The sequence below is a fragment of the Bufo bufo genome, chromosome 3 (genome assembly GCF_905171765.1).
Source record: "Bufo bufo chromosome 3, aBufBuf1.1, whole genome shotgun sequence".
NCBI lineage: Eukaryota > Metazoa > Chordata > Amphibia > Anura > Bufonidae > Bufo > Bufo bufo.
Window position 1 is genome coordinate 301,771,246 of NC_053391.1, and position 25,228 is coordinate 301,796,473.

A 25,228-nucleotide genomic window follows, 5' to 3' on the forward strand; every position below is an offset into this window, starting at 1 on the left:
AATATAGATTTATTGGCTCGTTATGAAAATTCAATCCTGGGAAAAGTAGCAAAACTATACATGGACCGATAATAGAAACAATTATCGGGGGGTAAGTGTTCACAATAATTGACCATTGGGTGATCATGATGTTCTTCCCGTACCACAAATCATCTTTCTTGTGCAGCAGATCGTGCTGTCTAAATAGCAATCTGCTGCCCAGGAACAATGATCTTCTATAGGGACAAGCAACCACTCTGACAATCGGTTGTCCCCATACAGTAGAGTTAATTGCTTCATGTAAATGCAGCTCTCATCTGCCCTTATGAACAGGAAATTATCAGGAATGTCTGGTTCATTCCTGATAATTGCCTTACACATGGGCACTGTACTTCAAACAAAATTCTGATATGTTGTAGGGACATATCAAAAGTTTAGATCAGTGGGGGTCTGAGTGCTGAGACCCCCACTGTTCTCTAGAATAAGGGGAGAGAAGCATGCGTATATTGCGCTCTCCTAACTGCCTGACAGGAAGCAAGACAAACTCAATATAAAGTCTATGGGCCCATCTCTCTCCTGTCTTGTGCAGCAAGGAAAGTGCATATGCGCATGCTTTTCTCCCCTCGTTCTAGAGATCAGTGGGGGTCTCAGCACTCAAACCCCCACTGATCTAAATTCTCCCTACAACATATCAAAAGTTTTTTTCAAAGTAAAGTGCCACTTAAGTCAATAGAAAGGCTAAAATTCTATCAGATCCTAACAAATCCTATCATCATCATACCTATGAAGGATCATGTAAAACCAGAAACCATGCCAGTGTGAATAGAACATAGACCAGTGGTTTCTAATGGTATGATAGGGGAACCTCTGAAATGGAATTCCTCTGCCAGTGGACTACTGTCATTCTTGCTTCAAAGAAGCTTGGCATGGGACAGCCAAATTATTTTATCTAAATTATTTAGGGGATTTTTTTGACCCTTTTGTTTGGTTTGCTTATTGAGAATCAGGACAGGCTAAAGTCAATGATACTGTAAAAGTGACATGGCTGTTGCTGTCTTATGTGGCCTTTTGCCCATCTGGTTCCTCACTCCTGAGGTGAAATGTCCACGTGAGCTTTGGTAAAGCAGTGACACCATACTGTTTCAATTGAGATGACAGTAACAGGATGGATTTATTAATAGGACTTGTTGGCTCTTATGCTTTTCAATAAATGCTACATGTCTTTGTGACCAGTTTACTATGTGTTAAAAGGAAATGTCGCATAAAATGTTTTCTGCCATTTAAAATCGAATAGAGACACATATCTCTTTTTCTAATCAGTTTTTATTTTCTGATTGTAGATTATTTATTATTATTATTATTATTATTATTTTATTTCTAGACATGATTGTAGGGTCTGTCATCTTGAGTAGGGATGAGCGAATAAACTTTGGATGAAACATCCGAAGTCGATTCGCATAAAACTTCATTATAATGTACGGAGCGAGCGCTCTGTACAGTATTAGAATGTATTTGCTCCTATGAGCCGCAGTGAATTCAATACATTGTTGTAACATAGTTGCAATGGAATCACAGTGTAACGGAGTATTACATTAATATGACAGCAACTAAATATTACATTTTTATATCCGTGAGGAAAATACATATATAAATTCATAAAAAGAAAACAAAAAAGAAAACGAGAAAAGTCGGCTTTTCTTGTTTTCTTGTTTCTTTTTCTTTTTATGAATATTTAGTTGCTGTCATATTAATGTAATACTCAGTTACACTGTGATTCCATTGCAACTATGTTACAACAATGTATTGAATTCACTGCGCTTCATTTATGTAGCAACAATGTTGCTAATTGCTGCACATAATGATATGTTTACTATGGTTGTCATGGTAATATGACGTCAACACGTTTTTCACGTCAAGGGTGGCGCACTATTTAAATTTATGTTCTGATCAAATGTATTATGCTTGACAAAGGCTCTAACCTGAGCCGAAACACGTGTCGCTTGTTTTCTGCTCTGTTCCTCTGATGTTACATGCTTGAATAAAGCACCATCTTCTACATTCTCGAGTGCCGGTCTTTTCTCTAATACTACATCTCAATATGGAGATGATCAATTAATTATTTATTTGCCAAGCTAGATGGTATAATTTCACCCACACTATCAAATTAGTCTTAATAAAATGAAATATCATTTTTTGTGTCTCTTACCAAGTCCTAGTATGAATCTCACTTCTGCTCCTAGGAAAGCTGGGTGGTCCATCATAGCGCATCTCACCATGGCTTTCATCCTGATAGACCCCTCTAAAGAGCTTAACTTCTCTTTCCTCTGTTTCTCCTCCGCTGTGTTTCTACTTTGTGTGGTTTATGACCACAAACTTATCAGTTAGACACACCTTCCTAGTTTGGAACTTTCCAATCATTGTCGGATGGGCGTGACCCATGATAAAAATTGTGACATCATAACCTTACCCAGAATGCACTTTTGCTACTGTTGTAATGCCACCGACTCATACTTAGGTGGCACTGCTGTGTAAGCTATTTGCATCATAGTATAAAAGGTTAACTTATGTAAGTCTGAATAAAACGTATTTCATACATTTGACCTTTAGAAGCTTTAATTCAAAGCTATAGGGATTAATTCTGAGACTTGTAGCAATTAGAGACAGACCTCTAGGCGTCTCTCTGAATGTTTCTTACACTGTTGATTTATGGACCATAATGATATGAATGGCCTTGTTTTCTCACAGAGATATCAGTACCTCCTGTCATACCAAAGATGTGATTCATTGTTACAAAACACACATCTTTACAGACACTCTTTTAGAGACGACTATACTGGATACATGTTGTCTTAATAACATATAACAATATAATATAAAGTTATATTTATATATATATATATATATATATATATATATATATATATATATATATAATGTGCTACTGATTGTCTTATGCTAAGGACTAAGGCTCATTAAATGAATTCATACATATATATTTTGCTTCATTAATAAATACCTAATTGTATAGGTAATTATTACCAGCTGCATAGAGCTTATCTTTATCTCCCGTCATAAATTTATAAGTAGACAAGGAGGTCTCTTCTCAGACTGGTACATTCATGAGAAGAATAACACTAAAGAGTAGAAACCTTTGTGCGACCTTACTTCGGCCTACTCAAGACATACAAAATTGTAAATATAGTCGAGCATGGCTCTTAAAGGCAATGAACATCCATCTTGACTAGAATAATTGGATATCAATGCATTTACCTATGAAAAGGCACAACAACAAGTGTAGGCCTATATATTATGTATTTTAATTATTGCAAATTTCATACTCCTCCTCGGGTAAAAATACTCCTCAAAAATGGTAAGAGGAGTATTTTTACTCTTCTGGAAAAAATGTAGTGCGACCTCTGCTTCACATAATATCTTCAAAAATCTATTTCTACCTTGGAACCGAACCAGAGTTCGGGAAATGGTTTTCTACAGTAGAAATTGATTTTTGAAGTTATTATGCGAAGTCTCGCGAGACTTCGTAAAGTAATAACTTTGGCTCATAGGAACCAATACATTCTAAGACTGTAAGAAGCACTAGCTCTGTACAGTATTCAAACAAAGTATTATGTGAATCGATTTCGGATGTTTCATCCGAAGTCAATTCGCTCATCCCTAATCTTGAGCGGTCTTGATCCTTCTACCCCCAATGATTTTCATTTTTTTACTCCTTGCTTTCACAGAACCATAACTAGAGATGAACGAATTTCATATTTTGAAATTCGTTCACGCTTCGTTTGGTGGTAAAAGCAGAATTGCGTTATGGATTCTGTTACCACAGACCATAACGCAGATCTATGATGGCATACATAACGGAATGCCTTTAGAGGCATTCTGTTATTCATTCCGTCATAATAGAAGTCTATGGGCTGCAAAACTGATCCGTCGCGTTTCTGTTATTCAAGGGAGTCCTCTCCTGCATAACGAAACAGGACGGATCCGTTATGTAGACCATAGACTTCTATTATAACGGAATGCCTCTAAAGGCATTCCGTTATGTATTCCATCATAGATCTGCGTTATGGTCTGTGGTAACAGAATCCATAACGCAATTTTGCTTTTACCACCAAACTAAGCGTGAACGAATTTCATAACATGAAATTCGCTCATCTCTAGCCATAACATATTTTTATTTTTCCATTGACATAGACCAGTGATGCTCAACCTACGGCCCTCGAAGCTGTGTCATATGGCCCGTGCAGTTAGGCCGGACAGTCCGGTTTTAAGACTCCTGGTTCTCCGTCCTGGCGCCAGCCAGAAGTTTTCAGTGGTACAGGGTCATGGTCCGTTTAAGTTTACCCATAGCAGGGGCAGGCAGCACGCTGTAGCTAATAATATACATGCCCCCCACACAGAGTACAATGCACGAGGAGGAGAGATTCGCTGTGTACTAGGGGCACATGTTTTACATGACTCCTCTTTACTAGTCCCAATGTTCCCAAAAATAAGTGACATAGATTCCCCATAACAGTGCGCCACCCATAGATTCCCCATAACAGTGCGCCACCCATAGATTCCCCATAACAGTGCGCCACCCATAGATTCCCCATAACAGTGCGCCACCCATAGATTCCCCATAACAGTGCGCCACCCATAGATTCCCCATAACAGTGCGCCACCCATAGATTCCCCATAACAGTGCGCCACCCATAGATTCCCCATAACAGTGCGCCACCCATAGATTCCCCATAGCCCCCCATAACAGTGTGCCACTCATGAGGACGAGTCAGATGGGAGCAGGAGGTCTATGGAGCATGTGACTGGCGAGGGTGGTAGTAAGTGATTGGACCCGAGCCTATTCCTTAATATGTGATTACTAGGTCTGGTGCCCGTGTGAGAGGACTCATAATATTGTACCACAAGGCATTTCTAAAGAGAGTTTCCTGCATTCCACTCCTTAGTCTTGCTATGCCCAGAGATGTGCCCCCTTTACAGGGGTAATGCCCAGAGATGTGCCCCCTTTACAGGGGTAATGCCCAGAGATGTGCCCCCTTTACAGGGGTAATGCCCAGAGATGTGCCCCCTTTACAGGGGTAATGCCCAGAGATGTGCCCCCTTTACAGGGGTAATGCCCAGAGATGTGCCCCCTTTACAGGGGTAATGCCCAGAGATGTGCCCCCTTTACAGGGGTAATGCCCAGAGATGTGCCCCCTTTACAGGGGTAATGCCCAGAGATGTGCCCCCTTTACAGGGGTAATGCCCAGAGATGTGCCCCCTTTACAGGGGTAATGCCCAGAGATGTGCCCCCTTTACAGGGGTAATGCCCAGAGATGTGCCCCCTTTACAGGGGTAATGCCCAGAGATGTGCCCCCTTTACAGGGGTAATGCCCAGAGATGTGCCCCCTTTACAGGGGTAATGCCCAGAGATGTGCCCCCTTTACAGGGGTAATGCCCAGAGATGTGCCCCCTTTACAGGGGTAATGCCCAGAGATGTGCCCCCTTTACAGGGGTAATGCCCAGAGATGTGCCCCCTTTACAGGGGTAATGCCCAGAGATGTGCCCCCTTTACAGGGGTAATGCCCAGAGATGTGCCCCCTTTACAGGGGTAATGCCCAGAGATGTGCCCCCTTTACAGGGGTAATGCCCAGAGATGTGCCCCCTTTACAGGGGTAATGCCCAGAGATGTGCCCCCTTTACAGGGGTAATGCCCAGAGATGTGCCCCCTTTACAGGGGTAATGCCCAGAGATGTGCCCCCTTTACAGGGGTAATGCCCAGAGATGTGCCCCCTTTACAGGGGTAATGCCCAGAGATGTGCCCCCTTTACAGGGGTAATGCCCAGAGATGTGCCCCCTTTACAGGGGTAATGCCCAGAGATGTGCCCCCTTTACAGGGGTAATGCCCAGAGATGTGCCCCCTTTGAAGGGGTAATGCCCAGAGATGTGCCCCCTTTACAGGGGTAATGCCCAGAGATGTGCCCCCTTTACAGGGGTAATGCCCAGAGATGTGCCCCCTTTACAGGGGTAATGCCCAGAGATGTGCCCCCTTTGCAGGGTTTGCATTTCTTTCTGGCAAAGTTACCTGGTTCTGGACTGCAAAATTTATACCATGTCTAGTGCGGCCCTCAGACGAAAAATGGTTGGGCACCACTGACGTAGACAATTTGATGGTTGTTTTTTTTGTGGGAAAAGTTGTACTTTCTAATGGCACCATTTATTATTTCATACAATGTCATGGGAAGCTAGAATTCCAAATGGGGTGAAATGGAAAAGAAATACAAAATTCCACCACAGTTTTATGGGTTTTGTTTCTACTGCTTTTCCTATGCGTTAAAACTGACCTGTGACCTTCATTCTGCAGACCGGTACAATTACATCGATACAACATTTATATATTTTTATTGTGTATTAATACTTTTTACAAAAATGTTTTTTTCTTTCTTTTAATCGCCATATTTTGACCCCCTTAACTTTTTGGAGTTATGTCTACAGAGCTTTGTGAGGGCTAATTTTTTGCAGGTTGATCAGTAGTTTTTATTTATACCATGGGTTGTATGTGACTTTTTGGTCACTTTTTTTTATTTTTATTTTTTGGAAGGTGAAGTGACGAAAAATGGCAAATCGGCCATTTTGTTTTTCTGTTACACTGTTCGCCTTATGGGATAAATTTATATTTTAACCCCTTCAGCCACCCTGATAGTCGCATCTGTGAGGTTAGGCAGAGGGATGCAGCTCCCTCTGCCTGCCTATCGGAGCCGCCACAGTGTAATTGTGGAACTCCGGGGGTCTGCCGGAGGTTCTCGGACCTGTCGTGGTAAGCTGCCTGCTGAGTGGCATCCCATTCACCATAATCGATTTCTATTATGGTGACCTGGGACAAGGGATCAAAAGATCTTAGGTTCAGTTTAAATCACCCGCCTTTCCAAATTTTACATCTAAAAATATATAAGCAATAAAAAATATAAACATTACGGGTATCGCTGCTCCTGAATGTCTGAATTATTAAAATATTAATATTTTTCGTAGTGTATGCCATGATAGGAAAAAATTAAAACATGTTATTCACCATTTTGTTTTTGGTCCTCTTATTCCCCCCCCCCCCCCCCCCCAAAAAAAATATAGTTGATCAGAAAATTGTAGGCACCCCTAAAATTGTACCAATAAAATCTACAGTTTGTCCCGCAAAAAAACAGCTCTATGGACAGAAATATGAAAAAGTTATGGCTATCAGGATATGGCGAACCAAATAAAAGATTCGATTTTTTTTTCCAAATGTTTTTTTTATATACTAATTTGGTACCGCTGTGATCATATTGAGTGACAGAATAAGGACGTCATGTCATTTTTAGTGCACAGTGAATGCTGTGATATCTAAACCCCAAAAACTTTTTTCCCAAATGAACCCCCACACATAATTTTTTGCCCGTTTTCCAATATGACATCATGCAAAAAATCCCTCACATGGCTGTATGAACTGCAAATTCAAAAAGTTCTGTCTATTTGAACGTGAAGAGGAAAAAACAAAAATGGGCCTGGGGTTAATAGTTGAGGCGTTTTTGTACGTGGCGATGCCTATGATGTTTATTTTTTTCATTGTTTAACTCTATTCTAGGGAAAGATTGATAATTAAAAAAAAAAAAAGTTTAATATTTTTTTAAACTTTTTTTTTTTCTTTTAGGCCAACTGGGGCCTAACTTCATGGAGTTGTTAGACTGCTAATTTTGAAAAAGGCTGAGGCTTGAGCTGAAACTAGTCACTGATGACTCTTTTGCTTTGAATAAAAGTCTCCTTATATCATTAAGAAAGTGAGTGCTGTTCCTTTTTCGATATATACTAGTGGGACGCCTTCCCTGGACGCATGCACCACGTGCAAACCACAGTGCCGACCCATCTTCTTTGATAGAAATAAATCCAGTGACAAACAGAATATGCAGTATATTGCAATGTGGTGCTGCCACCTGCAGGCACCACCTTCATTGGAATATACCTGTAAAAGGCATCGGCCTTTCATAGGCAACGAATGGCTCCCCTAATTACCATGTGGGGGAGCCCGTCCAGGCCTGGAAGCACAGCGTTTCTGGTTTTTGCACTCTCAGATGCTGTGGTCACATTTAACCATGACATCTTAGGGGTTAAATGTCTGCAATCGGCATTACCATCGATCTCAGACATTAGCCCTGATTGTTTGCTGTATGAAGGAGCAGAAACCCAGCTGGCTATGGTGCTTGCAAGCAGGTGTCATCTTTAACCCATTCCCGAACGCCATACGGCTATTTACGTAATTGGTTGGGATTACGAAGTGGGCGTCATAGCCACAGGATGCCTGCTGTTTCATACCCGCGGCTAATGTCCACGACCAGCGATAATGCAGATCGCGGACTTTTAACACTTTAGATGACGTGGTCAATCCTGACCACGGGCATCTGAATGCTAAAAACCCGGAAGCACGCTTCAGGGTGTCCTTCGGCTCTCCCCGGTGGGGATAGGGGGAACCAGAGTGTGTTAGCAGCAGCCCTCCTGTGAGACAGGAGGCTGCTGATTAGTAATTTCTATGGGAACTATTTAAAAAAAAGAAAAAAAAGAAAAACAATATAAAAATTCGAATCACTTCCTCCCCCCCCCCCTCCCCCCCAAAAAAAACCCCTATAAAAATAAAGTGCCCATACTATTAAAATATAACAAAAAATGTATCCCATATGGAAAACGGCGAAACGGGAAAAAAAAATCTAAAAATCTAAATGTCCGATTCGTCATTTTTTAGTCACTTCTCCTCCCACAAAAAATGTTCTAAAAAGTGATCAAAAAGTCGTACACACCCCAGAATGGTATCACTGAAAAGTACAGATCGCCCCGCAAAAAATGAGTCTTCTCACAGCTCTGCACACAAATACAAAAAAGTTAAAGGGGTCAGAATATGGAGACTAAAAGAATGGGCAGGAGACATCAGGTTCTCTCCTGGGCGTTCCTTCTCCCTGCTGTAGCGCTGTCCAATCGCAGCACAGAGCATCACAGCCAGAGAGAAGGAAAGCTGATGTCTCCTGCCCATTGCTCTGATAGTAGTAATTAGCATACGGAGCAGGAGACGGTAATGGGGGCACAGCGGGCGAACTGAGCGGCGCCCAGGAGTAATAGTAAGTGCAGGGAGATCCCTGGGCATCGCTCTATGTAGCCTGCTCATGAAAGGTCGTCTTTAACTTTTAGTACAGGAGGCAGGTGCCGGCAGTAGAATCGCATAGCCGACACCCTGCCTCTGACAGGGAGCTGCGATCAGCGGCAGTTAACCCCTCAGGCGCGGCATCTGAGGGGTTAACTGCCGCTGATCTGCTGCCAGTACCCGCCTCCTGTATTAAAGGTTAATTATAATTGGTGGCACAGTGCGCTCGCCCCCCTCAACCCCCCCAGTATTAAAATCATTGGTGGCAGTGGCCACAGGGTCCCCTCCCCTTCTCATTGGTGGCAGTGGCCACTGGGTCCCCTTCCCTCCCCCTCATTGGTGGCAGTGGCAGCTTCTGATCGGAGCCCCAGCAGTGTAATCCTGGGGCTTTGATCGGTTACCATGGCAGCCAGGACGCTACTGAAGCCCTGGCTGCCATGGTAACATCCCTGATGCTGTATTAAAAACATATAAAAGTCTAACTCCTGTCCACCTTATGAAACTGCAAAATGATGTTTTATAACCTGGTGTAATCGGTCTTCTTTCTGCCCAAGGGGCGGCGTTTCAGCTTCACTTCTGCCCAGCCAGCCGCGCCCCAACTGCTGTTTTGAAGCGCCGCCCAGCTCATCAATATTCACTTCACTGGGCGGCTTCTACTGTCCCCGATGTTCCGAGATCCAGCGCATGCCCAATACAAAGCTATTGGGTGCCGGGAAGCTGAAAGTGAGTCCGATGCCCATAGCTTTCTATTGGGCATGCGCGGGATCTCGGAACGTCGGGGACAGCAGAAGCCGCCCAGCGAAGTGAATATTGATGAGCTGGGCGGCGCTTCAAAACAGCAGTTGGGGCGCGGCTGGCTGGGCAGAAGTGAAGCTGAAACGCCGCCCCTTGGGCAGAAAGAAGACCGATTACATCAGGTTATAAAACATCAATTTGCAGTGTTCATAAGGTGGACAGGAGTTAGACTTTTATATGTTTTTAATACACAATACAAGACCTGTGCATGCATATATATAGCTAATTATGCTTATTGGGCCTGTCAGTGTCCCTTTAAGTCCTATTCACCCTAATAGAGCTTTATTAGGGTGAATAGGACAAGGGATCAAAAGATTCCAGGTTCTAGCCCTAAGGGGGGAAATAGTTATTAAATACACTGTAAAAAATAAATAAATAAAAAACACCAAGTAAAAATCACCCCCTTTCCCAATTTTACATATAAAATATATAAACCATAAATAAACATATTATATATCACCACGTCCGAAAATTCCCAACTATTAAAATATAAAAGAAAATCTATTCGGTGAATGCCGGAAGAGGAGGAAAAATAAATAAATGCGCGATTCGCCATTTTTTTTAATGCGGAATGCGCGTGGCTTTTTGGGTGTTTTATTTTTTTTGCGTTGTATAGAGTATCGCAATACCTTTTTATGGTATCGAAATCGAATCAAAAATTTGGTATCACAACAACTCTAATGTAATATGTTTATTTATTGTTTATATATTTTATATTTAAAATTGGGAAAGGGGGTGATTTATACTTAATATTTTGGTGTCTTTTTTATAACTTTTATTTTTTCCCCACGCCTCTGTGAGATCAGCCAATAAAAGGCCTCCTCCCTCTTACCTCTCCAGTTGTTTCCTGTCCCTCTGAAGAGCAGGATTGTGGATCAGCGTTTGCGCATGGCCTTTATTGGTTTGTACTCCCGGCTTGCCGGAGGGCCACTGCAGGAGGAGGGGGCGAGGGGCAGGTGGTGAAAGCTCCTCCCTCCTTTCAGGGTAAAACCGGCGTGTGTCGTAACCCCGGGCTTTCCATCCCGTGTTCCAGTGGGACCGGCGGATCTGTGGTAAGGGGAGCTGGGGCCTGGGAACACTCCCATCTGCCACCTGACCTGCTGCAATGATGTCAGAGCGTGGGCGTCGGCACGCTGGGGACGGGGCGCTGACCTCATCGCGCCTACCAGGAAGTAAATGAGGAACACCGGTGTCTCAGTGTTCCTCGTGCAGCGGTACTGTGTATATCTCCTGGCAGCATGTCTTTGCAGGGGGAGAGCAATACCTCCAGAAAGCCCTCTAGCTCGGTAAGCCTCCTCCCTATATGTTTTGATTGTGGTGTAATTTAGCACTTATTTAGCTATTATGCACCTGACCTTTTTAGGTGGTGGTTTCCTCCAAAAAATAAAATAAAATACTTATTGCATCAATGCTGTCTGGCTTATGTCTCCTAAGGGAGAGAAAATATTAAAGGGGAACCTTTATGTCAAAAATACTACAACAGAGTAGTCTCGGAAGAAACCCCTTCCCTTGAGAGCTTAAAGAGGACCTTTCACCGATCCTGACATTGTGAACTAAGTATCATGACATATACAGCGGCACCCATTGATCTCACTGCACTTACTATTATCCCTGGGCGCCGCTCCGTTCTCCCGTTATGTCCTCAGATATGTTCGGGGACTTGGTTATAGTAGGCGGAGACTTAGAGGACTTGGTTATATCAGGCGGAGTCTGCCCTTGTTCTGCTGGGCGTCTCCTTCTCCTAGGCTGTAGCGCTGGCCAATCGCAGCGCAGAGCTCACAGCCTGGGAGGTTTTTTTCGCCCAGGCTGTGAGCTCTGCGCTGCGATTGGCCAGCGCTACAGCCTAGGAGAAGGAGACGCCCAGCAGAACAAGGGCAGACTCCGCCTACTATAACCAAGTCCCCGAACATACCGGAGGACATAACGGGAGAACGGAGCGGCGCCCAGGGATAATAAGTGCAGTGAGATCCCTGGGCGCCGCTGTATGTCATGATACTTAGTTCACAATGTCAGGATCGGTGAAAGGTCCTCTTTAAGGACCATGATAAAAGAGGAGGTTGGTGCAGATTTAGAGGCTAAGCTATCCGCCCTCCCGTCCAAAACCTCCACTTCAAATGTCTCAGTGGTGGAACAGGTTTCTGACATAGATGAGGGTGAAATTTCTTCCGACACAGATTCTAATATTTCTGAGGATGCCTCGGGAAGACCTCTATGTTCTATTGAGGAGACAGAGTCTCTATTAAGAACCATAAAAGCCACGATCAACTTGGAAGAACCTAAAGAGCCATTATCGGTTCAAGACCAGATGTTCGCGGGCCTTGCGGACAGTAAAAGGCGAGTATTCCCGGTCCATAATAATATAAAGACCCTCATCCAAAATGAATGGAAAGGACCTGAAAAAAGACAAGCCGCTTCCAGAATGTTCAAAAGGAAATACCCATTTGCGGAAGAAGACTCAGCTACCTGGGACAAAACCCCTAAAGTAGACACCCCTGTGGCTCGGATCTCCAAAAAATCAGCATTACCCTTTGAAGATCTAGGGTTGCTTAAAGACCCCATGGATAAGAAGTGCGAGTCGCTCCTTAAAAAAACTTGGAAGTCCTCCACTGCCATATTAAGGCCTGGAATCTCGGCGACCTATACAGCCAGGACCTTGTCCTTGTGGTTGGGACAGTTGGAAGAACACATTGAGGCCGGTACTCCCAGGGAAGATATTCTGGCTTCCATCCCGATGTTAAAGCAAGCCTCCAATTTCCTGGCAGAGCGATCTGGTTAAGGTCCTGGTCTGGTGATACACAGCATCTAAAAATAAATTATGTTCCTTGTCGTGCAAGGGCGATCGGGTATTTGGCACTGCACTTGACGATATTCTTGAAAAAGCGTCAGACAGGAAAAAAGGTTTCCCGATGGAATCTAAATTCTACCATCAAAGGCGCTCCTTTCGTCCCCAAAGACGTAAGACCTGACCAGAAGAAAAAAGAATCAGGTTCTTCATGGCAGACCTATAAAAGAAAAGGGAAAGGGTTCCTCTTTAACCCTGACAAGTCTGCTCGCCCCTCTTCCCAATGACTCAAACTGAACCAAAGACATGGGCCGAAAATAAAATTTAAAGGGGTATTACCAACTCAAATACTGTATTGGTCATATTTTACATACAGTGTATATACCAGGAGTGCACGACATTTTCTTTTTTGAATCAGATATTTTTTATTAGCTGTTTTTTTTTAAAACAATAGATGACATGACATCCAAGCCCCCCTCCCTTCCACCCCCCCAACATTCCCCTTCAAGGCAAGAGCAATATAACAAAGTTCCATGATAATGAAAATTCAGTTCGGCATGTAGACAAACCATGACACAAAGCTCGACACAGGATTATACGTCATTACACATAAACAGAAACATCTGGGCGATGATGTACATCAATTATGTATAGGACTGCACATAGACATGGTACTTTGTGAATATATATTTCAGACACCTCCTAGATCAACTGTTTCATCTATACCTGCCAAGACTTGTTCCTTGTTCCCCTTTTAACAACCACATCCATACCCCCAATCATGCACTCATTTAATCTCTCACACTTAAATATTTTAATGTTGGATCCAGAGTGACCAAATTTTTTCAAATTTTTTGAGACTATTCCTTTTATGGTAAACAAATTGTTCAAGGCGTACCAGTGAATGTACTTTATTCTCCACTTCACTCACCAATGGCGGCTGCCTATCCAACCAGTGAAATGCTATCACCTTTCTCGCCTGATACAGCACTCGAAGGATAACCAGTCTCTTCTCCGCCATCTCCTCCGACACTTCTACACAACCCAAAATACAAGTCACAATTGTCATATCCAGTCTGACTTCAAATACATTCCTCATTTTCTCCTCTACTCCCCTCCAATACCTCCTCAGTCTGGGGCAATTCCACATTAGGTGTATAAGATCGGCGTTTGCCATATCACATCTTGGGCAACAGTCGTCCATTCTGTACCCTATCTTCTTTAATAGGACCGGTGTCTTATATACCCGATGCATTAACAGGAGTTGAGATACCCTATGAGCTTCGCTTACCGCCACCTTAGTAAAATCCTCTAAAACAGTATCCCACTGCTCCTCCGTTAAATCCAGAGCATCCTTCCTCCATTTCTCATATAATGTGAATTCTTGTTTTTTAAACTGTGCTTCCATAAGGCAAGCGTAATTCAATGATATCACTCCCGCTGTGCCCCCACTAGTCTTTACCAAGTCTATTACTGAGTTTTTCTGCGCAGGACATACTGCCTCCATCTGCCCTTGAGCTCGTAATGGATGTCTGAGTTGCAGGTATAAGTAGAATTGGGACTTCAGCAGTCAAAATTCCTGCTGTAATTGAATAAATTCCTTAAGGATATTATTATCAAACAGCTGTTTCATAAATTTAAGCCCCTTCTCCTCCCATACCTGAACTCCATCAACTTTGTTCACCTCCCTATACATAAAATTTGGCCAGATAGGAGTAAGATCCGAATATCCCTTTATGCCTATAACCTCCCTGGCTTTCCACCACGTATTGTGTATGGATCGCAGTATCGGATGCGTATTACCCTTTTTATGGAATGTGCCATCCTCTGCACGACATTTTCTGGTTGGGGACCACGTTGTGAGCCTGAACCAATTCCAAGGGCCGAAAATAAAACTTAAAAGGGCTTCTGTCACCCCACTAAACTGTTTTTTTGTTTTTTTTTTGGTTACTTATCCCTATACTGCGATTTATGCATACATACTGTAATTAATCATTTTGGTTCAGCAGATTCTGTTTAAAAACGTACTTTTAAAATATGCAAATTACCTTGCTTACCAGCAAGTCGGGTGGCTACTTGCTGGTAGCAGCCGCATCCTCCTATCCTAAAGACGCCCCCTCCGCATGTTGATTGACAGGGCCAGCGGACAGGATCTTTCTCTGCTGGCCCTGTTTGCATTCAAAATCTGGCGCCTGCGCCGTTCCTGTCTTCAGTCGGCGCAGGCGCACTGAGAGGCGCACGTAAGTACCAAAATGAGAACCCCTTATAAGAAAGGAGTACCCAATCAATTTAGGGTGGGGAGCTTAGGTAAAACACGTGATTATTGTGATGGGCCAATAAATACCGCCCATACGAAAACAAAACTATGACGCCCCAGACGAAGCAGGAGCGAAAACCGGGTCTGGCAGGAGTTTTGGATATTTTATGTGTGATACTGAAAGAAGAAATTTTGTAAGCACAATAAATCAATACGAATATCCTGTCTTGCGGGTCTACCCTATGTTCATGCTTATTTTAAAGGAATAACATCAGTCCTGGATGCTGGTTGGTTCAGAGATCATGGAAGTTGTAGTCAAAGATTCAGAGAAACAACTCCTGAAAGACCAGTGCTTTTTGAACCATTCTCTAATTGTGAATTTCCAGCACAGACCCAAACTTGTATGTATTGACTTTTATAATATAGGGAAATTGGACCTATTCCCCTTTTTTTTGGGGACTGCAGCTTTAGTGGTACTAGAAATAACACACAAATAATTCCTTTCTGTCTATAGACATACATATCTGTTACCAGATGGTTGGGCAATTTGAATATAGCAGGACTGCAAGATGGTGCAAATACACCACCCAGGACACTTGGATGTAGGATCAATAAAATTAAATTTCTTTTATTTTTATAATTTCTTATCCAAGTAAAACTACGCGTTTCGGGGATTCTCAAGTCCCCTTCATCAGGTAAAAATGGCTTAATAGTGAGTATGTAGTGTACATGACACTCGGGTCATGTACCGCTCACAGCGCGATCACGTGACCCCCTTGCAATTCCTTTGGAGAGAATTGTGCCTCATCTCCTGAAGTTCCTGGACGCTACGGCTGCACACCCGACTACCGGACATAGAATTCCTACAAGCCTACAGTAGAGTTGTGCCTATTTATAGCACAACTCTATAAGGTGAGCCTCCATTTTTCACTTTACTAACCGGGTCCGAAAATCTGGAATGTACTTTCCTATAGTGTGCTATTTTTTGCTTTTCTAGCAAGCACACGCCTAAATACACAGACCAGATAGTTGGGGGCCGTACAGAATGATATCAAGGGCCGCATATGGCCCCCGGGCCGCAGGTTGTGCACTCCTGACCTAAATGTTGGGCAGTTTGTCAAGAAAACCATCTTGCTTTTCCTAGTCTAATGATTCACCCCCTTTCAAAGTCTGGCAACTCTGTAAAATGTGTTTGAGTGCATCATAGAGGCATGACTAGCTGTCAACGATCTCACACTAAGGGCTCATTCAGACGGCCGTATGCTGTCCGCAAAAATACTGAATGCTATCCGTTTTTTTTGCGGATCCGCAAAAAAAATGAAACATGTCCTATACTTGTCCGTGAAAATCAGGACATGGCCCCATTGAAGTCTATGGGTCTGCAAAAATACTGAATGCTATCCGTTTTTTTGCAGATCCGTTTTTTTGCGGATCCGCAAAAAAACGGATAGCATTCAGTATTTTTGCGGACAGCATACGGCCGTCTGAATGAGCCCTAAAAGGTACATTACCCAAAATAACCTCTGAGAGGCAGCTTAAAGCGCAGCTCTTGTGGCAACACAAGTGTCTATGCAGCTGATGCCTATAATCATTTACATATCTGCCTAACCGAGACATAACTGCGTTCCAAGCTTTGCAGCAATCCATTTCTATCTGGGTTATTTATTTTTTGTCAAGGAGTATGTGTAGTGTATTTGTATATGTATGTGTGTGTATATATATATATATTTTTTGCCTTCCTCTGGATCAACTTGCAGGATGACAGGCCAAACTGTCTATCTATCTCTATCTCTCTATATCCAAAAGATGGCAGGGTAGCACTCCTCACTTCAAATGATTCAGGTGCCAGCGTTTTCCCCTGGGTCCTGGGGTCCAAACACAATCCAAATAAATGTAACGCAGCACTCCTTAGATAAAAAGTGAAAAAATACAAAATTTATTCAACACATGTTGATACAGGCAACGTTTCAGCTCTCTCACAGAGCCATTATCAAGCCAAGTTTTTTATTTTTTCACTTTTTATCTAAGGAGTGCTGCGTTACATTTATTTGGATTATTTATAATATATATATATATATATATATATATATATATATATATATATAATTTATTTATATATATTTATTTAGTTATTAGTCTTGGTAGGGGAAGAAACTCTGTATTCCTCTATAGACAGCAGTAGTAACTTTTAGGCCTCTTTCACACGAGCATGACGGATTAGGTCCAGGTGCTGTAAGGGATCGCTGTACTTGGGGCGTCATTCTCACAAGAATAGTCGTCCACTGCAGCTTTCGAGGCCAAACATTGCATTTATTGCAGGGCTTGACAAATTTCCTTGTAATCTAGGAGCCAGCTAAAAAAGTTAGGAGCCAGGCGGAGCCGCGTCATAAAGCCCCTAGTAGGTGCCCCCCACTTCTCCATAGAGCCCCCCCCAATAATGCTGTATACCATGTTACATATACCGCCGCTCCGTCCCCGGACCCTATTGACTATAATGGGGACGGGGGTGGAGCTCCGGCGCAGCATGGCAGTTTGCGGTGAGAGGCCGCCGGACTAAAAAGTTGGACATGCAGTACTTTTACCATGCACTGCCGTGCTGCGCCAGAGCTCTGCCCCCATTATAGTCAATGGGGACGGAGCGGTGGTCCGGCGAAACAGCGGAAGGACGGATCCGACAGGGTGAACAGCCTGCCAGATCCATCCTGCCGCAAGTGTGAAAGTAGCCTTAGTTCTATAGCTACTGAATGAGACAGAAGAAGGGATGCCTTTAACATAGATCTCCTTGAGAAGCCAATTTGATCCTAAAGGGTTAATTCAAACTGTAATCTAAACTGTGTCCTGTCACTTCTCTTATCTCTGCTCAGGTCCCTTAATCTTATCACTGCTGCAAAGCATCAGCTGAGAGCCTCAGTGTAAACTGTTCTAGAGTCTGACTGACTGTTCTTTTAACTCAAAGAATCGAATGAGTCTCTAACTAATCGGATCTTTAGATTCTTCTAACCTGAGACTCATTTGAATCTTTCTTACTTAGACTCCCTGTACTTGTGTCAGTGACTCAGAGCTGCTAGTGCTTGCCTTGCCTCAGCTCTGATTGGTTGGTGGGCGGGGAGGGGAGGGGCTGGCAGAAGCAGCTTCCACTCTAGGATCAGATTACACTCCTCCCGAGTCCCTCCCCTCCCTGCTGCCAGCGTCTCTGCTATTGTGTGCTGTGACTGAGCTGTTTCACACGGTGCTGCCTCCGGACAGAACGGCAGCTCCGCACCCATCGCCCGGGCACCTTTGAAAACGGGCTGACAAATACCCAAGCGCCAGGACTAAATTCCTGGTCGCCATGGCGACCTGGCGCCTGGGATTTGTCGAGCCCTGATTTATTGGGACATTTTTCATACACGGAACAGTCCAGTTAATAATCACTGGGGTGGTGAGGTTCCCAGATACATCAAAACAAAACAAATACCTGCCCGGCTGGGCTCTCACTACACCTGTTGACGTGGCCCTGACTCAGCTACAGAACCCTGTTCACACACGGAACCCATATGCGGCTTTTTCTCAGCCCGTAGTTCCCTAGCCTCTCCAGCTGTAATCACTCCCGTACCTGTATGGGGAAGTGTGGCCCAACAGTCCTCCCGACTCCGGCCTTGTGACCCTTGAATCCCGGCGTCACGGCGTTCCCCAAACTTCGGGCTGTCACAGTGCCCCAGGGTCTCTCAGCCTGGCGAGCTGAGACCACGCACAGAGCCTCTGCTCTGGGTCTCTGTATCTCACAGCGTATCTCTCCCCAGACTGACCTACTCTGAGGCGCTTTATGCTAGCCTGATTACAGCAGGCCTCACCTGCGATCACCTCAGGTAGAAAGGAAAACCCGTACTGGAAGGGTGTGGACTGGCAACTCCCTCTACCAAGCCTAGCCACCAGTCCAAGTAAAATCCAGCCCAGAAAATGTATACAAAAATGTCTCGGCAAACTGCTTTGCTGAGACTACTGCCACTCTCTGGATTGTATCTGTCTCGCCTATCTGAGGTACCTGAAGTGGGACAACACACCTTCCAGCACTGTTCACATTACCACAGTGCATTTAGCGAAACTCGCAATGCGTTTTGATGCGTTTTCACGCGCGTGATAAAAAACTGAAGGTTTACAAACAACATCTCTTAGCAACCATCAGTGAAGGACGCATTGCATCCACGCTTGCTTCCGGATGCATTGGGTTTTTCACTGAAGCCCCATTTACTTCTACGGAGCCAGGGCTGCGTGAAAAACGCAGAATATAGAACATGCTGCGTTTTTCACAATGAACACAGACACATTGAAATGAATGGGTCAGGATTCAGTGCGGGTGCTATGCGTTCACATCACGCATTGCACCCCCGCGGAAAACTCGCTCATGTGAAAGGAGCCTTACTAATTGTTTTCTTCTGCTGCTTTGAGTTGTGATCTCCCATGTTATATAAAGAAAACTATGGTCTAATTGTAAAATTGTTTCCTTGCTATCATCTAATTACTGTTATGATTAAATTTCTGTAATTTGCTTTTCAATTTTTTTTTTTTTTACACAGAGTGAAGTGGCCCTGCATATGAACAACAGAGGTTTGTTGTCTTGCTGTCTTCAGAGTAGAGACCATCAGAAAAATTATGCCTGCTTGTTGTTCGCAGTTTATAAGCCTAATTTAGTTTCTGGTACGTAATCCTTCCTTCTCATAAGTTCTTACTAAGATAACACGGTCTCTTTTGTTATAAAAAATATGTCAATTGAGTACTGCCACAGCTACTACCTTGTGTTGCTGCCTCAAATTTTCTGATACATCTTCTGTACGTTGCATGGTAGTATATTCATTTTACCATGTTCTTTGCTGTCTTTTATTGTCTTTTTTACATTCACAAAGTTTGCAGTTCTCTTGTTGCACAGGTAAGTCTTAAAGCTCATTCACCTGACCATATTATGGCACCAGTTTTATTTTGGGTTGTACAGATTGGTAATATGGCATCTATAAAAACCTAGAGGCCCATTTAAATCTCTAAGCGTCTGATTTGATACTGAGGTGCACAGAGGTTTTTCTTTCAAATCCATATGGAACTCGGCAGAATAAAATTATATGTTCTGTTGGATAAATGTTTTAAATGTATCAATGTAAGATGGTTCTCTTTCCTTGGGATATACCTCTTTGCTTATTATATAGTTATCTGGCGTCTTCAGCATTCATTACAATTCTTTGGATTATACTTGGCAACGCTCAGAGGGTTGCTAAGGGGAGACTTTACATTTAGTTTTCTAATAAAAATGAGCATATTTCCCTAGTATAGTGTATTGCAAAAAACACTCTCTGCACTGGGGGAGATTTCTCAAAATTGTCATAAAAAAAGAGCTGATTTAGTTGGTTGTATCATCTAATCTGATTCTTCCTTTTGTTTTCCAGTGTCCCTTAAGAAAATGAAAGTATTAATCTAATTGGTTGCTGTGGGCAACTAAACCAGTTTTCCTTTGCACCAGTTTTGATAAATCTCCCCACTTCCCATACACATTAACCTTGTATAGCAGACATCTGTTCTGTAAAGATGGCACATGCAAACGGGCACCATAACCGCCAAGTTTCTGCTGTTTTAAACTACAGAGGTCCGGGGTTAATGTCTATGATCAGCAACCCCTCAAATTGATAACACCTCTGATACTAAAGCTAAGTTTGAAAGCCACGAGGAGGAGATTGGCGAAGGTGTTCCGTACTCGTAACTGGCCTGATCCTGTACAAGGCTTCCAGGCTTATTATTAGTATATTCCAATGCAGTCCTACAGGTGGCAGCACTGCATTGGAACATGCTGAATATTGTGTTGTGTAATGGATAGATATCCATTACAGCATACAAGTAACAATTAGGGATGAGCAAAGCAAGCTTTGCATCCTAGATCCAAAGTTTCTTGGCTCAAAACTTCGGTCTAATGCTGTACAGAGATCCGTCTCGCGAGACTTTGGTAAATAACTTCAGTATTTGATTTTTAAACTGGATAACCATTTTAAAACTTGGATCCGAAGTCTGCTTCAGTTCTGATGTACAACTCACTTCACCTCGTCGGAAGTCATACATTTTAATGCTGTATGGAGACGGATCTCCGTACAGCATTAAACCGAGGTTTTGAGCGAAGTGACTTCGGATCTAGGATCTGACGCATGCTTTGCTCATCCCTAGTAGCAATGTAATGTTTGATGGTTATAGCCACCAAAAATTCAAATCTCCCCCTTTCCCTAGAAAAAATAATAAATAAAACCACATGGGGCATGACCATGTCCCAAAACACACGTACTATTAAAATATTAAAACATTATTCCCATACAGCAAATGGTGCAACAGAAATAAAAATAAAAATGGCCTATCCAACATTTTATTTTTTTTGTCACTTGACCTCACAACATTTTTTAATAAAAAGTGATCAAAATGTCATACACACCAAAATTGTATCAATAAAACCTGCAGATCGTGCCACAACAAATGAGATCTCATACAGCTCTGTAGATGTAACTATAGAAAGGTTATGGGGGTCAGAATTTTGTGATGAAAAGAAAAAAACATTTTCTCCAAAATATTTATTTTTTCAAGTGTGATAAAAACACTAGAAAAAGTATATAAATCTGGTATCTCTGTAATCATACTCACCAGAGAATGGGAATACTATAAAAACAATACCTATAAAAAAAATGTGGTGGAGTGGCTTTTTTTTTTTTTTTTTTTTTAATTCCACCCCATTTGGAATTTTCTTTCCAGCTTCCCACTACATTGCATGCAATAGTAAATGATGCATTAAAAAGTACAGCTTGTCCTGCAAAAAACAAGCCCCCATATAGCTAAAGCCAGGTCCAATATTGGGTCATTGACAAAATTCTAAGATTTTTGGCTCTATACACCACCACAATGGATTTTAAATGAAACGAACTAGATGTGCTTTAATTGCAGACTGTCAGCTTTAATTTGAGGTGAACGGTGTAGGAATTACTACAGTTTGCATATGTGCCTCCCACTTGTTAAGGGACCAAAAGTAATGGGGCAATTGGCTTCTCAGCTGTTCCATGGCCAGGTGTGTGTTATTCCTTCATTATCCCAATTACAATGAGCAGATAAAAGGTCCAGAGTTCATTTCAAGTGTGCATTTGGAATCTGTTGCTGTCAACTCTCAAGATGAGATCCAAAGAGCTGTCACCTATCAGTGAAGCAAGCCATCAATGGGCTGAAAAAACAAAACAAACCCATCAGAGAGATAGCAAAAACATTAGGCGTGGCCAAAACAACTGTTTGGAACATCCTTAAAAAGAGGGAATGCATCGGTGAGATCAGCAACACCAAAAGACCCGGAAGACCACAGAAAACAACTGTGGTGGATGATCGAAGAATTCTTTCCCTGGTGAAGAAAACACCATTCACAACAGTTGGCCAGATCAAGAACACTCTCCAGGAGGTAGGTGTATGAGTGTCAAATTCAAGAGAAGACTTCACCAGAGTGAATACAGAGGGTTCACCACAAGATGTAAACCATTGGTGAGCCTCAAAAACAGGAAGGCCAGATTAGAGTTTGCCAAACGTCACCTAAAAAAAGCCTTCACAGTTCTGGAACAACATCCTATGGACAGATGAGATCAACTTGTACTAGACTAGAGTGATGAGAAGAGTATGGAGAAGGAAAGGAACTGCTCATGATCCTAAGCATACCACCTCATCAATGAAGCATGGTGGTGGTAGTTTCATGGCGTGGGCATGTATGGCTGCCAATGGAACTGGTTCTCTTGTATTTATTGATGATGTGACTGCTGACAAAAGCAGCAGGATGAATTCTGAAGTGTTTCGGGCAATATTATCTGCTCATATTCAGCCAAATGCTTCAGAACTCATTAGACAGCACTTCACAGTGCAGAAGGAAAATGACCCAAAGCATACTGCAAAAGCAACCAAAGAGTTTAAGGGAAATAAGTGGAATGTTATGCAATGGCCAAGTCAATCACCTGAGCTGAATCCGATTGAGCATGCATTTCACTTGCTGAAGACAAAACTGAAGGGAAAATGCCCCAAGAACAAGCAGGAACTGAAGACAGTTGCAGTAGAGGCCTGGCAGAGCATCACCAGGGATGAAACCCAGCGTCTGGTGATGTCTATGCGTTCCAGACTTCAGGCTGTAATTGACTGCAAAGGATTTGCAACCAAGTATTAAAAAGTGAAAGTTTGATTTATGATTATTATTCTGTCCCATTACTTTTGGTTCCTTAACAAGTGGGAGGCACATATGCAAATTGTTGTAATTCCTACACCGTTCCCCTGATTTGGATGTAAATACCCTCAAATTAAAGCTGACAGTCAGTTAAAGCACATCTAGTTCGCTTCATTTAAAGTCCATTGTGGTGGTGTATGGAGCGAAAATTCTTAGAATTGTGTTGATGTCCCAATATTTATGGACCTGACTGTATATGAACAGAAAAATACAAAAGTTATGGCTCTGCGAAGGCAGGGAGTAAAAAACAAACGGAAAATCATAGGGTCCTGATAGGGTTAAAAAAACTGAAATTCCAAATGGTTAAAAAAAAAAATGAAATTCCAGTTGTACGTTAACTGTTGGATTCACATTTAAACTGCTCAGTTCTACTGTGTAATATCCTGAATTACTGCTGCTGCTTCTGAGTGTGTGCTACAGAGAGATGGGGAGGAGGATTCCGTTTCTCCATGTCCTGTGTCTGGGCAGACCTGAAGCCAGCTAGGGTCCACCCACTAGCTCAGAAAAATAGTTAGAGAGCTCGCAGAAGGGAGAACTGCTAAAAAAAAAAAATAACAGAAATTAGGTAATTCCTCACATGTATACACACGGCAGTTTATTCAGAAAAATTTACTTGAATAAGTGGAAATTAAGAGACACATTTTTAAAGTATGGAAATTATGATGTAAGGAATTGAGGAGTGTAAAGGGGCATGACATTAAATAAGCACGTAGTTAAGTGCAGAAATGATATAAGGATATGGTTAAAAGGCATGGATATTGATGATGTAAGAATACGGTTTAAATACAGACATATGAGGACATTGCTGAGAAGCATGAAATGATGATAAAAGGTCATGAGTAAAAACAAAGCAATAGTGAGATGGCTAAAAGCATGTAAAGAATATATTTCGACCAAGCAATTTCATTTTTAGAGCTCTGTTCCTTGGCATATAGTGTTCTGGTTCTGGCCAAGCTGCCAGTTCGGTTGATGTACTGCTCCAAATTAATTAATGTACGTGCACGGAGAGATCAAACTGAGACAACACACTGCTCGGAGTTATAACAGTATCTCTGGTTTATTTTTTGAAAACAGCAGACAATACATAGGTTTTACGACTGGAAGAAGTGGGAGGGGGGAGTGAAAGATAAAGTATATCTTTTCTATTGGCTATGAACTCTATACTTTTCTGTAACCTTGACGCTGCAGAGGAAATTCCTCCCCCCTCCCCCCTTGCTCGTGGGTAAAACCGTTACTTCTTCTTTCTTTGTAACTGCTTGCTTGAGCTGAACAGAAACCACAAAGAAACACATGATAAAACACAAAGTAAGATTCTAGTTTATAGGTGTTGGCTGAATGCCTGGCCGCCATCTTAGCTAAACATAGTCCTCAACAAGCAAGTATCCATTTTGTATCAATAGTCCATAACAATAGGAAGCAATAAGACACAGTATAAAGAATACCTAATGAACACTGCAAAATACCCTCTTTTATATTTTACTTTAATATTTATTTTACTTTTTGAAAGAAAATCTATACAGTATATAGATGTGTGCATAGCATATGTTAAAGTAAGAGAGAAGCGGTAATCCTGGAATTTCGTAAGAGATTAGCCGGTACCCTTCAGTATTATGCACCATGCCAGGGATCTGAAATTCCACATATGGTGTGTGTTAGTATACTGTAATTAATTCTAATATTAGGTTTGGCAATGTGGATTAGATGGGATGTGTAATTTAATCATAATGGGATAACGTGTAACACTGATATAGGAAATACTGACTTCCATCCATCTATTTAAGAAAAATGGCTTTGAATGTTAAAATGAAACTTGATTGGCTTTCGTTTTCAAAACCTAAGCACTTCCAGTAAGTAAATAATAAAATTGTGCACAAAAACCTTCTTTTTCGGCCACAGTATCTGTATTGCTTTACAGTATAATAGTATTGCTTTACAGTTTTCGTGGCTTGCTATCAAGTAAAAACTTTAGGGTTGTAGTTCTGCTGACATGATGGAATAATTTTAGTAATTTCTGCAGATGGT

General features: G+C 42.3%; 1 protein-coding gene across 1 annotated transcript in view; it reads left to right on the forward strand.

Moving 5' to 3' along the window:
• Window positions 1-25,228, forward strand: part of CUEDC1 (CUE domain containing 1) — a 247,841-nt gene that overhangs the window by 13,475 nt on the left and 209,138 nt on the right. The window contains exon 2 of the mRNA XM_040424225.1: window positions 19,518-19,638. The gene's annotated coding sequence lies outside the window, so the exon portion shown is untranslated. The remainder of the gene's footprint in view (window positions 1-19,517; window positions 19,639-25,228) is intronic.